The sequence below is a fragment of the Arvicola amphibius genome, chromosome 2 (assembly GCF_903992535.2).
Source record: "Arvicola amphibius chromosome 2, mArvAmp1.2, whole genome shotgun sequence".
NCBI lineage: Eukaryota > Metazoa > Chordata > Mammalia > Rodentia > Cricetidae > Arvicola > Arvicola amphibius.
The window spans coordinates 178431247-178446709 of NC_052048.2; positions in this window are offsets into that span (position 1 = coordinate 178431247).

The window sequence follows — 15463 nt, forward strand, 5'->3', positions numbered from 1 at the left end:
TCCTTCATGGTTCTAGAAACTGCCAGTACAAGACCAAAGTGTCAGCAAGCTTGGTTTCTGATTGTATTTTTCTTCCTTAGGCTGCACATAGCTACCTTCTTGCTAAATCCCCACATGGTCTCTCCTAATTTGTTTATTTGGGGGTGCTGGGAGTCTAACCCAGGTCCCTACACAGGCAAGGCAAGTGCTCTACCGTCAAACTCAACCCTGACTCTGAACATCCTCATGTTGGATAAGACCCCACCTAAAGGCCTCGTTTTATTTAGCTTAACCATCTCTTGAAAACGCTTATCTGCAAATAATGTTGTTTTCTGAGGTACTGGGGATTAGGGCTTCAACATGCATTGGCTTGGGAGTTCACAAATCAACCCTTAACCACCGAGGTTCTCCAGCCACAGGAGAGTACTTGGGGGCTCTAGGTTAAGAGACCGCAGCCAGGATATGTGATGGTAAACAAACCCTCACCTCCCAGAAAACAGTGCCGTTAACACCGTACATCCCCGCTGTCTTTCCCAGCGTCCAAATGGCCACCAGCAGCACAGGCACCAATTTCCTGACAGACAGGAGGCCTCAGTCCTCAGGAAAATTCATGGAATCACTCTGTGACTGGGGACCAGGAGGGCAAGGTCAGATCTGTGGATGTCTGAGGGAATAGTCATCTAAGCCATGTACTCTGGAATCCACACTTCTCAAAGGGTGCCTTTATTTGCATTTTTGTGTGTATTTTTCTATATCTAGACTCTAGTGTCGGACATTTTTCCATGTGGTAATTTATTATGGAGTATTTGTAGTTATGTCTCAAAGGTCCTTTTCCCCCTCCCCACCAAAAAGGGCATTGTGGAATGTAAAAGTGAGACCCCGTGAGACATTCTCCACCCACCCCCACCATCAATTTCTAAAAACGTTGAAGTTTCCTCCTCACTCAGGCTGCAGGCTCAGCCACTGAAATGCAGGCAACGGAGGCGAGCTGCATCCGCGTGGGGCAGTTCCATTCACCATCTCCCCCTTCCCACTTCGTGTTTTAGATTGCTGCTGCTTCCTCAGTGCCCGCCTCAGAGTGGAGACCGTGGGAGCAGCGCCGCCGCCACCGAAGACTTCTGATGGACAAGAGGCACGAATGGCTCGTCGGCTGTTGTAAGTCACTGCGGTTTTCAGGGTCACTTCTTCCCGGAGCATACCCATAATTCCCCTGATGGCTTTGCCACTCCAGCATATCATTTCTTTCACAGACCTCAGTAACCGGTCACCTTCCGAGGCTCTGCCTGACTTTTAATGAGAGCCGCTGTGGATGTACAAGCTTCAGGGTGGGTGCGGACATCTGCATGACCTGCTTCCGCGCCCTGCCGCTCCCCTCACCTGCTTCACAGTCCTGCTGCCCTGGCTTCATACCCTGGCTCTTTTAAGCCAACAAGGAAGGTCAGACACCAAGCAGCTATTGTATTTGTACTCAATGGGCATTCATTCGCTAAGTTCTTGTGCGCTACTGAACATTGGGGAGAGAGTTATTACATTATTATCAACAGATAATGGATCTGCCCGTTCTTTCTCTTACTTGAGGAGGACTGTTATTTAGTATTTTTCTTTCTCTTTTTCCTTCATTGTTTTCTTTATAACTGAGGTAATCCCAATAATAATTACAGCTACTGGTCTGGAATATAACTCAATGAGAGAGACAATTTTTAGGTACGTTCTACTATACATTCAATTTCCAGACCCCCAAGCTCTCTAAAAGAAAGAAAAAAAAATGTAATAACTATAGCTACTACTTATTGACTTTATTTAAAGAGGAACCAAATCCTGGGGACTTAGAATGCCAAGCTTGTCCACCTTCCTAGAAGGGACTCAATCATTCATTTCCCAGGGAAAATAGCTCATTTCAAGAGATTGTTATCCTCAGGTGGACCACCTTAATTATAGGTTAATGGTGGTGGTGGAGATCGTAACAATAATCACTACTCGCGTCCATTTAATGTCTGTCATGAGCTGTGTTTTTGCATGCATGATTATTTATAGGCTGAGTACAATTATTATTATGCCGTTTTGTCATTAGAAAATGAAGATTTAGAGAGATGAAGGGAAGCTTGGTGACTACACCTTCCATTCATGAAACATGCAACAAACATTATTGCATGCTTACTGCATGTCAGGCACTGTCCCCGACGAAAGTGGCAGCCATAGCTAGCTCAGGCAAGGTTTCTGTTCTCATGGAGCTTCTCCACTAGAGAGAGACAAACAATGGAGCAGCAAACTCAAAGACGAGATCATTTCAGATAGTGACTCATGCTCCAGGAAAAACAAGACAGGGTTACTGCTAGTTGTATTAGTTACTGTTCTATTGCTGCAACAAAATACCATGACCGAGGCAACCTACAAAAGGAAGCATTTAATTGGGCTGTATGGTTTCAGAGGATCAATGGTAAAATAAAGGCTCAGCTGTAGAACTCACATCTTGGTCTGCAAGCAGGAGGCAGAGAACTCACTGGGAATGGCACTAGTCTTTTGAAACCTCAAAGCTTGCACCCGTGATATAATTCCTTCAACAAGGCCACACCTCTTAATCCTCCCCAAACAGCCACCATTTAAGAACCAAATATTTGAGTACCAAAGATTTATGGGGGCCATCTCATTTAAGCCATCACCATAGTGATGATCAGGAATGGGGACAACCACCCAACGGACGGAGAATGAAGGAGACCTAAATGATGAGAAGTTGACTGTCATGGTTTGAACGAGAATGTCTGTAGAGGCTCAGATATTTGAATACGTGTCTGCTAAGTTGGTGGCATTGTTTAGGTAGGTTTAGGAGGTGTGGCCTTGATGGAAGAAGTATGTCACTGGGTGGGTAGGGGTGAGATTTCAAAGCCACAGGCCATTCCCAGTTGCGCCCTCTGCTTCCTGCTTATGGTTGAAGATATGAGTTCTCGGCTGTTCCTCCATCCATGTTTGCCGTCCCCCCATGGATTCTTATCACGTTGGAACTGTAAGCCCAAACAAACTGTCTTCTGGAAGTTACCTTGGTCATGGTGTTTTATCGCAGCAATAGAAAAGTAGCTAAGACCGTGACAATACAAACACTTAGTGAAGCCGCAAATGTCAAAGTCCTAAGGGGCAGGAACAATACTTGACCTTGAACACAAAACTGGATTATCTGGTTTTTACTTCTTTTATAGCTGTTGAGGTAATATTTTACATATTCTAAAAGCTGCCTATTTAAATATACAGCTCATTGTTTTAAAAGTATTTTCAGACTGGTACGTCTATCTCAACTACCCAATCCAAGACAATTTCCAGTACCTGTGAAGAAGCCTTGTATTCGCAGATGTCATAACTCATCCCAGTCCCTACCCTCAGGGAGCCACTAATCTACTGTCTGCCTCTCTAGATTTGCACATTGTGAATCTATGTCATGGCTAGTTCCTACCGTGTCATCTTCCGTGACCAGTTTCCTTCATTTAGCAGTGTTTCCCCCATGTTGTAGTACTTAACCAGTATGCCTCTTTTAATATAGTTATAACTGATTTTGCTTATCCACTCTTCAATTTATAAACATGGATTGCTTTCTCTTTATGTCCATTATACATAATGCTGTTATGAACATTTACATACAAATATTTGTACATAATACAAATGTACACATTTTTATTTCTCTTGGTGTATATATATCTACATACACACACACACACACACACACACACACACACACACACACACACACACACACATAGTCTAGGAAAGAATTTCCAAGTGGCTATGTAGTTCAGCATTTTCAGGACTCAGTACTCAGCATTATATGAAGATTTCAGTTTCTTTATAGTCTCACTAACAAGGGACAGTCTTGTGGGTGTGAAGATTGTGTCTGGGGTTTTGACTTGTGCTTTCCTAATGAAAGCTAAGCATCTGTCTGCATGGGCCAATTGTATTAATTTTTCTGATAAATGATAAATGTTTATTCAGATTTCTTGCTGATGTTTTTCATTGGGTTATTATTCTTTTTCCGAGACAAAGTTTCTCTATATAACAGTCCTGGCTGTCCTGGAACTCATTCTGTAGACCAGGCTGGCCTCAAACTCACAGAGAGTACACCTGTCTCTGCCTCCTGAGTGCTGGGATTAAAGGTGTGCATCACTATTGCCTGGCTCATTGGGTTATTCTTTTATGGTGGAGTTTTGATAGGTTTTCTGTACTCTGGATATAAGGTCCTTGTCATATATCTGCAAAGGCTTATCTGTAATTCTGTAATTTGCCCTTTTATTTTCTTGATTGTGTTCTTTGAAACACAAGAGTGTTTTTTAAATTATTCTTTGTTGTCAGAGGCTGTTTGTTCGTTCCCAGCTGCCCTGACCCGAAATATTCACACAGAAACTGTATTAATTGCAATACTACTTGGTCAAAGCCTCTAGCATATTCCTAGCAAGCTCTTACATCTTAAGATGTAACCATTAACCCTTTTCTATTAATCTGTGTATCGCCACATGGCTGTGGTTTACAGGCAAGGTTCCAGCACATCTGTCTACAGTGGTGGCTACATGGCTTCTCTTTGACTCTGCCTACTTTCTCTATATATCTTTTCCAGCCTGGCTATTTTCTGTTAAGCCATTGGCTGACAGCAGCTTCTTTATTCATTAACCAATAAAAGCAAAACACATATACAAAAGGACCTCCCACACCAGTTCTTTGTGTATATCATGTGGGAGCCCACCATGGTACACGCATGGGGGTCAGAAGACAACTTTTGGGAATTTTTTCTCTTTGTCCACTGTGGGCTCTGAGGATTGAAGGGAGGTCATTAAGCTTACACTAAGTCTATTTATTTTACCCCCTGAACTATCTCACTGGCCCATGAAGCAGAAAATTTTTTACTTTTAAAATCCAATTAGTCCATTTTTAAAATTCTTGACACTTTTGTTTTAAATTCCCTTTTTGCAAGGTTTTGCAAGGACTTTTGCAAGATTTCCTTGCACCTTTGCTTCCTCTCGGAGAAATTTATTTATTTGGCTGTGGATTGAGCCCAGGGCCTCCCACATGCTAGACACATGTTTTACCACTGAGCTGTATCTCTATCCTAGGAAGAAATTTTAGTTTTATGCCAAGAACAGTAGGACACACCTGTAATCTCAGCACTCAGAAGACAGGGACAGGAGGATCATCACGGTTGAGATCCAATCTCTTCCACATAGCGAGTTCCAAGCCAGCCAGGCTAAACAGTAAGACACCATAGGAAAAAAAAAATAGAAAGAAAAGTATCATTTTAATTCTTACATTTAGGTCAATGATTCACTGTGAATTAGTACTTTATTAATTTTTTTAATTAGAGTACAAAATAATGGGTTTCATTGTGACATTTTCAGGCATACATTCTGTACTTTAAATAGTATTGGGGGGAAGAGTGTAGGGCAGAGAGCCCCACTTTACTCTTTTGCCTGTAATCAGCTGTCCCAGCACCGTTTTTTGAAAAAATAGTTTTAACTGGGCCCACACCACAAGGCCTGTAATCCTAGCTGCTTCTGAGGCAGAAGTATTGCAAGCTTAAGACAGAAAGAGTTCACAGCCAGTAGATAATTTAGTGGCATTCCGTGTCCAAATAGACGGTGAAACCAAAGAACAAGGGTATAGCTCAGAGGTAGAGCGCTTACCTTGCACAGAGGAGGCTCAGACCCCAGGGCCAAAGCCCAATAAACAAGCAAAACCTAACATATTTCCCCTATTAAGTCGCTTTGGCACCCTGTCTAAAACTGACCGTAATGTGATTTATCTCGATACCATCGATTTTTGCTGGTTTCTATAGGTACCCTCATACCTCATATCACATTATAGAGGTTTTGAAATGCTCATCTTCCATCTTTGTTCTTTTTCAAGGCTATTGTGCCTATTCTCAGCTATTTTTCCATATGACTTTTATCCAGCCTGTCAGTTTCTGCAAAAGAGATGTTGAAATTTTGATAGCAATTGCAATGGATATCATTGCTAGCTTATAAAAGTACAATTGATTTTGCACATTTATTTCATATCCTAATGCATTTCTGAACCTGATGTATTTTTAATTATGATTTGTTACTGCTTACTCACTGAGGCGCTGTGTTAGACACTATAGGACATACAGAGATGGTCTAAGATGCTTGTGATATAGGTTAAGCTTACTGGATTCAACAGTGGCCATGCTTGGAACAAACGGGGAAGTCTGGAATTGCCAAATGGTTATTACAGAAAGTTAGACTTCTGAAAAGACAATTCAGAGCTGGAGCAGCCTGGAAGAGACTGAGTAGGAAGGAAGGGAAGGAGGGTCAAAGACTGGCCATGCCTTTCTTCCACCTCCCCTTTCTCCTTCCTTTTTTTTTTTTTTTTTTTTTTTTGCTTTATTTTCTCCAGCCCACTCTCTCTGGAAACACTGGTAGAACATAACCAGAGGTGGCTGCCGTTTCTCAAGCCTGGACGATCTTCAGAATTTCTTGGAAAGCCTTTTAAAGTACAGATCCCCGGCCCAGGGCTGCTGCGTCATGCTCTCAGATGAGGAGGCACGGACAACCGCATTAACATTTTTATCTAATTTTCTGCCAGTGTTGGGAATTTCTGGGTATGGTTGTGATTATATTCGCATATGGTCCAGTATCTCTCTTCATCCTAATGTATCTCCAGTTCTTTCCAGGACACTCTGGGGTGCAGGTCGCAAGGGTGTCTGGGTAAGTGAACCTGTCTGGCTTCTCCGCTAACGAGAGCCACATCTATTGTACACATTTCTAAGAGAGTGCATCAGTGCCTTTATTAGTATGTTTATGGAGATAACTCATTATATAAACAGATGCTTACTTCTCATAAGTAAGAATTCCAAAAACCTCATGAGACCCTTTTGCTATGCTTTCCAGGCCCCTCAGTGTCACTTGTGGGACATATAATCCGTTATCCAGAAATTTTTTTAAAAATTTATTCATGTATTTTTTAAGACATGGATTATCATGTAACTCTCTGGCTGGTCTGGAAGCCCTCTGTAGAGCAGGTTTGGTCTTGAATGCAGAGATCCACCTGCCTTTGGCCTAGTGCCCCTTTAATATTTTTAAATAAAATATCTAGTTTTCAAAGTCCTTTGCATCTCAACTTTCCCAGAAGTAACCGACTTCTTACAGATACGTTTAACTATACAAAGTATTAGTTTAGAGTGTCAAGTATGTATATAAACAGTATACATATTTTCCCACAGTCCTTTTCTCACGGTATTATATTATGAAGTACTGAAATACTATCATCCTGTTGTCTAACTATTTTAGACTCTTGTCTTCCAGAAGTAGAAATTCATTATGTCAATAGTTTTGTTGTTGTTTTGTTTGGTTTTGTTTGTTTGGGGATCTCAGGTTTTCCTATCTCCCACATTCTTGTGTCCGTCTCCTGAGACCCATGTAGGGATTTGGGGTATAAGTTAGGGTGGACATTGCCAGGAAATGGATCTGCACTTTTGACTTTACCAGATTTCTTTAGAGGTTACCCTGAACATTAACTTATCCAATTTTTTTCTCTCATCAATGACTTATGAGAATGTGTCTTGATCCACATTGAAAACCAATACCATCAAGTTTTTAAAGTCAACACCAAGCCAGAGTGAGTGCCACCAAGCCTAATGATGTGAGTTTGATGCCCCAGACCCACGAGGTGAGAAGAGAGGACCGACTTCCCCGAGTTGTCCTCTGGCCTCCACACTTTATAAATAAAAACATGTAAAAATATTTTTAAAGTATTAGGAAGTAGGCATCTTCCTGGGTCATCCTCTCAGATTCCTGTAGGGTATCTTAAAAATACGACTGCAAACAGGCTTCAGATGATTTTGAGGAGCTGAGAGCCTCTTTGCTCCGGATAGGCATGCGTACACATTGACACATGAGTGTCACTGGGACCAGCTTAAGGGGGGAAGAGTTGTATGTCGGCTGATGGTCTCAGGCAATAGGGTGACCTATGGAGGGGAGGCCATGGCATTGCGGTTGGTTGGTCTTTGTGAAAACGATTCACATTGTGCCTGACCAGGAAGTGGAGAGCTCAATAGGAAACCAGGCTAGGCAGTAACCTTCAAAACCCCACCCTCAATGACTCACCTCTGCCACGGTCTGACAATCTCACGAAACAGCGCCACCAGCTGGCACCAAGTGTTAACACAGGAACCGTGGAAGACATTTCACACAGAAACGGTCATAGTGAAACTTCTCTGTGTTTGGTTAGACACATCCGTGTTGGCTGCGCTTGGATCATTTAAGAAAGAAACTGTGTGCAACAAACCTTGCAGATATATTTTTCTTTGTTTTCCCCCTTTCAATTTTCTTTTCTTTTTCTTTCTTTCTTTTTTTTTAAATTTGAGACAGGTGGTGTAGAGATTGCCATCCTCCTGCCTCAGCTGTTCAAGAGCTAGAATTACGGATGTGCACCACCAGGCCGGGCACTGCAGATGCATTTGAATAAGACAATAGGATGTGATTTACCAGTCCGCAGGGTGGTACTTACAGCTCTACCTTTGCCAGCTATGCTGATAGGAGGTGGTCCCTTTCTGGAAGCCCTTTATACACACCACCACCGATGCTTAGGGCACGGTGCACGTCGGAGATGCCTGCCAGCCCTCTGGGTGGTGTCACTGTGGCTTTTTCAAAGCCCGGAGGAATCCGAGAAGCATCTGAGAGGAATGATGCACAGAAACAAAAGGCAGTGGAAAGAGTGACCAGCCAGCAGGCTCCGGCAGGCTAGAACGCTCTGTCCTTGTTGTTACTGCTTCATGAAAATGCCGCGGGCCTTCTGGCAGGGTCTGCAAGGTAGAGCCATCCTGGGAAAACAAGGATGAGGGATGCAGAGTGGGAGGCTGGGATGGTAGTTTCCCACATCGCTGCTCCCCAGTGGATGCTCCACCGTGAGGATGGGGACCCCTGTGCCCCTAGGTAGGTGTTTGCTGACCTTCCTCTGTCCTGGCTGCTTTCCCAAGAGGTTTTTTTTTTTTTTTTCCCTTCCACTCACAGACAGCTAGGGCTGGTCTCAGAGGCCTAGCCTGGCTTGTCTGGGAGGGAGGCTGGGTGGTGCCTGCTCTCCCAGAGGGATCTGAAGGGCAACAGGGAGGAGGAAGTAAGACCCTCAGTTTTGGTCAAGACATAAAGCAGTGCCTGTGATTGGGGTGTTCTCATTCCCTCCTGCTTTCTTCTGAGCTGAGAAGGACCTGCCGCAACACACTGGGGCAGCCTCAGCTCAGTTTTTAGGAAACAGGAAGGGAAGAGCTTCCATTTCTACTCCTTGGATGGATTCTGGGCTCACCGGAAGTCAACCTCTACACCCCCTCCTCAGAGTCTCCTTTCTTCAACTTATAAAATGCCTGATTTCAAAGAAGGGACTTAGCTCCCATTCTCTTTTTGTCTTAAAAAGTGGCTATGAAAACAATGCATAAAAATAGGCCTCTGCGGACACAATAGGACTGAACAGGGTGTGGTTTGCTTGGCAAAGGCACAGGCAGTTGTTGCTTTTGGTCTTGGAATGTGCCAGACTTTGCCTCTGCCTGATGAAATCCTAACCCGTTTGAAAGCAGCTCCTTGGGAGCGAGACTCCCGTCTTTAGAGTTATCCATTCCCTTCTTTCTGAGCCCCTAGCATTTTGCTTTTATAAAAAGCATTTGTGGGGGGGGGTGGCTCAGTGAAGGGCTTGCTGCACAAGTGTAAGGACCTGAGTTCGGATCTCCAGCCACCCATGTAGGAAGCTGGGTCTGATAGTGTGCACCTTTAATCCCAGCACTGTAGAAGGGGAGACAGCAAGATCCCTGGGGCTTCCTAGTCTGCCAGTCTAGCTGTGGGACCAGTGAGACCTCTCTCTCTCTCTCTCTCTCTCTCTCTCTCTCTCTCTCTCTCTCTCTTTCTCTAACTCTCTCTGTCTCTGTGTGTGTGTGTCTCTCTCTCTCGACCTTCTCTCTGTCTCTGTCTCTCTGCCTCTCTCTGTGTCTCTCTCTGTCTCTTTGTCTCTCTGCCTCTCTCTGTGTCTCTCTCTGTCTCTCTGTCTCTCTCTGCCTCTCTCTGTGTCTCTCTCTGTCTCTCTGTCTCTCTCTCTCTCACACACACACACACACACAGCATTCATCTTATGTTGTGATAATTGCTTCCTTGCAATTGTGCCTTATTGCATTTCCTCAGCATCTATAGACTGCATTTTGGCATCATAGCATCACAGTTCTTTAATAAACGTTTATTATATGAGTCATGGTTCCTTGGCGCTTGTATTTCAGTCTCAAGTTTTTCTTTTTGTTTGCTCGCTTGTTTGCTGATTTTATTTTTTCAGAGCTAAGGGGCAGGTAGAATTCCCCAGGGCCTCAAACACACTAGGCAAACATTCTACCATAGCACCATACCTCCAGCCCGCGTCTGTTGTTTTAATCCCTGGCCTCACCTTCCCTGGGTGAACCAGTGGCAGGTTAGTGCAGTGTGGAATAGAGGGCCCGCTAAGATGAAATGCAATTTCTTTTTCCTAAGGAACTGTTCTGGTAGGAACGAGTACTTCAGACATATCATCTCTGTTACAGGTACGGGAACTGTTTTCAGGAAACACTGCCGTCATTACCTCGGAGAGGCAAAGTTAGTGGCTGCTATTTTCCATTTACCAACGGAAGCTTTCTCTCTCATTCACCAATTACTCTGCTCAAAGAAATGCGTGAGGAGTTTGATGTGCTCCCAAGGTCTGAGAGACTGGTTCTCTTGCTCTCAAGAAGGTCTTACTTTTACTTGAATGGAAAGACGTTGGCCCGTGAAAGCCACTGTGCGTAGGGAGCCTGTGATGCAACGCGTGGGAAGGGTCCTAGCAGAAACGCCACATGGAATACAGAAAGTAGGTGAAAGAGTGTCCGGCCAACAGGACTGTGGGCATCAGCATGCTGAGACGAATAGAGGCTCTGCCATTTATTGTCCCTTTGGCCTCTGTTGGTTTTTTTGCGACTGCTGTAACAAATTAGTACAAACTGGTTGACTTAAAACAACAGAATTTTATTTTCTCACAGTTCCGGAGGCCACAATGAAATGAAGGTTTGGGCAGGGCCGGCATCTCTTGAGGCTTGGGGGTGGGGAGAAAAATCTGTCCCTTGCTTCTTCCAGTTACCGATAGCCTGAGGCTTCCTTTTGGCTTGTGGCCACTCCAGTCCAGTCAGTTTCTGTGGTCACACCGCCTTCTCGTCTACTGTGTAGGATTCCCGTTCCTCCCTCGTAAGAATGTGTGTGCCTGCACAGAGGACCCAGGCTGACGTGGGATTAGCCTTCTCCCAGGACCCTCAATTGCAATCTCATCTTTTGTCACAGAATGTAATAAGCACCCTTGGGTTCTGGAGCTAGGCTGTGGACATTTATGGGGAGGACAGGGAACCACCGTACTATTCTCTGACCTGGACTGTATCAGATAACCTCATACTCCCATGCTGTGTCACCTGGGTTCCATTGCCCTCTGGCTAACCCTTGGGCTGTCCAATGGGAGACATTAGCAAGTATCAGGGAGTAGGAGGAAGAGCTGAAGTTTCTCCTTTCTTTAGCAGGGTGCTTTTGGTGCTCTCAATGAAACCGTATTCCTCCATAGTTCCTGCTCATCTGGGTTTTCATCTCTCTCTTCTCTTCAGCCCTGATAACTCTGCCTGTGTCGTCTAAATATGTCTTCTCCACCTTATGTTTGATGTCTCAGTTGATTATGTCTTCAAGTTCCTGCCATGATCTGGGTTGACAGAAATCTCAAGAAGCAATGTTTTCATTTCTAGAACAGAGCTAAACCCAGCTTACCACAAGCTAAGTTGAAGCAATGACCAGTGGACACTGGATCTAGCATACAACTCAGCCATCCCTGTGGGTCGTTCCACGGTGAAGTGCTGTTTCGGAAGCCTGCTAAGGTCTTGCTGTCGTGACTCCTGTCTCGGTGACCTTGTTTCACGGTACTTTCTATTATTATTTTTTCTACCTCAGCTTCTATTACCCGGTGGTGTCTGTTGCCACCTGACTATAGGTACTATTTTTCATGTACCATTTAGCTTCTGCCCGCAATACCTGACTCCCTCCAGTATAATTCATATCCTATTCCTTAAAGGGGTCTACCTGGCTTAGTCAACAGTTTACAGAGGTCTCTGAGCAACAGGCTTCTGTTACGAGTTACCAGAGAGTGCGTTTAAAAGTATCTCTGGACATCGTTTTCTGAACATGAGACATTGCTAAAGGTTTTTGAACATGGCGGAGCAAGATAAAATCAGCTTTAGGACTACATATTTGATGGCAGCAGTCAGTGTGAAACCAAAGATAAATTAGAAAGGAATTATAATAGTCTAAAAGAGAATAATGGGGTCCAAACCTGGGCAAGGGGAAGGTTCCTATGAGACACTCAGGAGCAAGGCCAGTCATGAGTTCCTGGCTTTGAATTTGTTTTTAGCACCGAGGACTCTTTCAATGGTTTTCTTTTCAATCACACTGCACATTTTTTTAAGGGAAACACACAAATACCACTAGGTGTACTGATGATGACAGTATGATTTTTAAAGATTTATTTTTATTTTTGTGTGTGTGTATGAAAGACATTATTATCAACAGTTACATTTTGGAACACACCCAAGAGAATGTAAGAAGCTGTGGTCCCATAAAGAAAACTTGAACTTGAATGTTTTCTTTAGTTCGTGTTTTCTAGAAAAAGAGAACTCAAACTAAATCATAATGCCAATGTTTTATTTAGGATATGCAACCCTGGGGCAGCGAGTGTCAGAGGAAAGGGGAAGCAGGAAGACAAGGCAGTTCTGCTTCAGCAGCCAGGGAAAGACGGGATACCTGGTCCAGTGGCTTTGCAGAACATCACTGTGCTAGGGTTGAAACCCTGCCTCAGGTAAGCGCTTAGGGGTGGTAATGGGGGAGACAAGGAAACCAGCTTCTTGGGACCTCTCCTCTCCTAGTTCCCAGTGATCAAAGTCCATCCCACCTCCCTTCTCTCAATGCTGGGTCACATTACCTGTTTCCTCTGTCAGTTTCTTAGTGAGCTCAGCTGGCCCTCTACAGTGCAGCTTTTAACCTGGGTTGAGGAGGACAGAGACCTAGAAACCTGCACCAGGACCTGCTGAGCCCGGTTGCTCTGTGTGAGAGGGGCGGGGTGGGAGGGGCAGCAGCTCTTGGCTGCAGGACCATGCGGGCTACAAGGGGAGCATGTCCCAGGCAGTCGTGGCGGGACAGAATAAGCAACTGAGTGTTTGGGAGATAGTAGAAAGGGACTCTGGTGAGAACCTGAGGCCTGCCTGAGAGATACCCGGAGATAGGAGTAAAAAATACAGTTATGGCTACCAGGCACTTGGAAACTCAGAACTGGAACCATTCCAGAGAGACAGTCTTTTGAGGACTCCAGAAACAATAGCAATTTATAATCCATATCTGATTACTCCTAGACAGCATTGACTAATGAGGTAGGAGCATGGGCTCTGGAGCCAGGATGCATTGTGCTAAGTCACCCTGTGTGTGCGGTGGACAGTTTACCCCCCCCCCCCCCCCGTACACCTTAGTCGGTACATGCTGGAGAGCATTTATCTACGCTCAGTAGATGCTAAATAAACCACAGCTTCACTGTCCCTTCATCCTACTCTGAGACAGTCATGTGACGTCACCAATATTCTCCTCCCCAGACAAACTGTCCTGTGCTGTTCTTAAGTGTCTACTGAATATGACGACGTTTTCTAGCTGAGTCCTTTAGTTGTTTTCAAAGGCGAATGCCTCCCTCGGGGTCACCTGGTCATGGAGTCCCACTATTGCTGGTTGCTCCCTTCAGGGGACACATTAGGCCCTAAGAGAAAGCAGCATGCTAACCCATTCCCGTTGGCGTATAGACAGGATATATCTAAAACAGCCACCTGCTCTTTCCACCTTCAAAGTGGGACGGTGCTTGGGTGCTTTCAGAAGACACAGAAAATACAGAGGAGCTGGGGCGGCATAAGGAAAAACATCCTTGTAAGACATCAGAGGTTCTTTTTTAATGTCTGCCCATGTGTGCATGTGTATGTATACACACCACGGGCATGCAGGCGTCCACAGAGGCCAGAAGAGGGGGTCTGTTTGTCTGGAGTTACAGGCAGTTGCAGATGTCAAACCTTGGTATGTGTGGTGGGAACCCAACCTGGACCTTCTGCAAGAGCAAGATGTGTTCTTAAGCACTGTGCTACCTTGCCAGCCCTAAAAGTTTAAAAAGTGATGGGAGGATGGATGCCAATTATTAAACATCATCCAAATGTTTGTTCCTTTATCACTCCCCCGCCCTCTAATATTATAGACAGGGTCTCACTATATAGCCCTTGCTGACATGGAATTTGCTGTGTAGACCAGGCTGACATTGAACTCACAATGATCCACCTGTTTCTGCCTCCCAAGTGCTGATATAAAAGACGGTACCACCACACTATGCCCAGTATTGCCTTTTAAATGACTGCATGTCCTAATTTAAAATTACAATGGCCTATCCCTACTTGAAAGGGTTTTGTCATTAGCACTTACTCTCTTTGTATGTAATTTACAATTCACCATCTATCCCAAATGAAGAGAAAGAATAATTATTTTAGTCTCTGATGTATCCCCGGTGCCTAGAACATTTCATGAAACATAGTGGTCCTTAATACCATAATCATGTACCTCCTAAATATGAGTCAAAAATTAAATGAATGGGGTGTTGGCAAGACAGCTTAGTGTTTAAGAGCATGCTCTTCCATAGGACCTATGCTCAGTTCCTAGCACAAATGACAGGCAATTCACAGTTGCCTGAAACTCCAACTCCAGATATGATGCTCTCTGGGCTCCATGGGCACCTGCACACATTGGACATAAATACTCCTTTCTCCCTCTCCCTCTCCCTCTCCCTCTCCCTCTCCCTCTCCCTCTCCCTCTCCCTCTCCCTCTCCCTCTCTTCCCCTCTCTCTCTCTCACACACACACAATTAATTAAAAACAAAATATATTTGAAATGGAATGCATGAGTAACAATGACCCACAACATGGCAGCCATCCGAGCTTGTGCAAGCAGACTCAGCGATAGTCTCATAAGAATGAGATTGCTTCTCTACACTCTCTTAGAACACATCCCTTTGTTATCTGTGGAAGGGATGATCGCACTGTTTTGGGGTAAACAAAGTTGGAGTGTCTTAGAGATTAATTTCCAAAGAGCGTCCTGGTGGGCATATGAGGTGCTAAAGGTCTTCCCTTAAGTGTTCCCAGAAGTTGAATGGTCATAATCACAAAATTACCCTAAGGGATTGACCAGCAAACTCTCTTTCCCCAAATACCTCTAAAGTTAAACTTCCACTGAAGCGTAGGTAAAATTATCTGAATTAATGACTTTGATCAACTCCTGAGTCGTGGACTCTGTAGTACTGTGGCTTGTCTATCATGACCCAGGAGTTCGAACCTATCGTCAGGATCCGACCAGAGCTAACAACATCTACTGTAGGTCAGATAGGCAGATATGTTCAATGTACGAGGCCAGTT